Raw genomic sequence first — 1,916 nt, 5'->3', positions numbered from 1 at the left:
CTCCGTCTTGCAGGCCCTACGGAACTGTAAAAGGTCCCGCAGGGCCCTGATCTCCTCTGGGAGCTCATTCCACCAGGTAGGAGCCACCACCGAAAAGGACCTGGCCCTTGTGGCAGCAAGCCTGGCCTCTTTAGTGCCCCGGGTTAACTAGACGGTGTTGTGACCCTGACCGAAGTGCTCTTTGGGGCCTGTATGGGGAAAGGCGGTCTCTCAGGTATGCCGGACCCTGGCCATGTAGGGCTTTAAAGGTAAGCACCAGCACTTTGAAGCGAATCTGGAACGCTATACGCAGCCAGTACAGCGCTTTCAGTACAGGCTGGATGTGATCCCATTTAGGGGCCCCCACTACCAGCCTGGCCGCCACATTCTGCACCAGCTGCAGCCTCCGAATTTGCGACAAAGGCAGCCCCATGTAGAGAGTGTTACAGTAGTCTAGCCTCGAGGTAACCGTCGCATGGATCACTGTGGCCAGATCGTCGCGGCTAAGGAAGGGGACCAACTGCCGCACCAGCCGTAGATGATAAAAGGCTGCTTTGGCAGTGGCCACCACCTGGGCCTCCATTGTTAAGGTGGGGTCCAAGAGCACTCCCAAACTCTTAACCTCCAAAGCTGGCACCAAAGGTGCCCCATTGAAGGCCGGGAGTGGGAGCCCCAATCCCATGCCACCCCAATAAAAGGCTGCTTTGGCAGTGGCCGCCACCTGGGCCTCCATCGTTAAGGTGGGGTCCAGGAGCACTCCCAAACTCCTAACCTCCAAAGCTGGCACCAAAGGTGCCCCATTGAAGGCCGGGAGTGGGAGCCCCAATCCCATGCCACCCCAACCCAGGCACAGGACCTCCGTCTTTGCTGGGTTCAGCTTCAGCTGACTCAGCCTGAGCCACCCAGCCACGGCCTGGTGAAGATCTTCTGGGTCGGAGTCCGACTGGCCACCCAACATCAGATAGAGCTGGGTGTCATCGGCATATTGATGACACCCAAGCCCATACCTCCGGACAATCTGGGCGAGGGGGTGCATATATATGTTCAATAGCATCGAGGAGAGTACGGCCCCCTGAGGCACTCCGCATTCAAGCAGGTGCCTCTGGGACTGCTGCTCCCCTAGCCCAACCCTCTGTCCCCAACCTTGGAGAAAAGAGACAAGCCATTGAAGGGTGAGCCCCTGAATCCCCAAGTTGGCAAGGCAGTGGGCCAACTTCCTCCAGGCTGAGCCAGTCAAAGTCCTCTAAACCCGGCGAAGCTGTGCAAGGGGCCTCAAGTTCACTATCTACTGTGGCGGGGAGGGCGCGGTGGAGCGTCAAGATTTTATCCACAAAATAGCTCGCAAAAGCCTCACAGCCAATGTCCAATTCCCTACTATTTTGTCCACCCAGAGGCAGAGCTGTCAATTATTGAATCGTCCTAAATAATTGGGCTGGGCGTGAGCTAGCGGACGCAACCCTAGCTGCGTAGAAATCTCTCTTCGCAGCCTTGACTGCCATCTCATAGGATCTCATAAACGTCCTATAAGATGCTCTTGTAGCCTTGTCACGAACTTGGTGCCACCGTCTCTAACCGTCTGAGCTCCTGTTTCATAAGCCACAGCCCCTGGGTATACCAGGGGGCCAGTTTAGAACGAGGGCGCAGAGGGTGCCGGGGAGTGATCACATCGATGGCCGTAGAAAGTCGGCTATGCCAATCATCCGCGAGCTCATCCAATGAGCCACCATGAGGCATCAGATCCCGCAGAGCCATCTGAAGCCGCATTGGTTCCATTAGGCTCCGTGGGCAAGCTAAAATCCGCTTGCCGCCTAAACGGGGGCGGGGCGGGACATTTGCACGAGCCTTCAGGGCATAGTGGTCCGACCATGGTACCGCTTTCGCAGTAATCCGGTCTACCATAATCCCCAACGCAAAGATCAAATCGAGCATGTGCCCAG

The sequence above is a fragment of the Gekko japonicus genome, unplaced genomic scaffold (assembly GCF_001447785.1).
Source record: "Gekko japonicus isolate JY-2015 unplaced genomic scaffold, Gekko_japonicus_V1.1 scaffold4522, whole genome shotgun sequence".
Lineage (NCBI taxonomy): Eukaryota > Metazoa > Chordata > Lepidosauria > Squamata > Gekkonidae > Gekko > Gekko japonicus.
Note: the sequence above shows the minus strand (reverse complement) of the source record.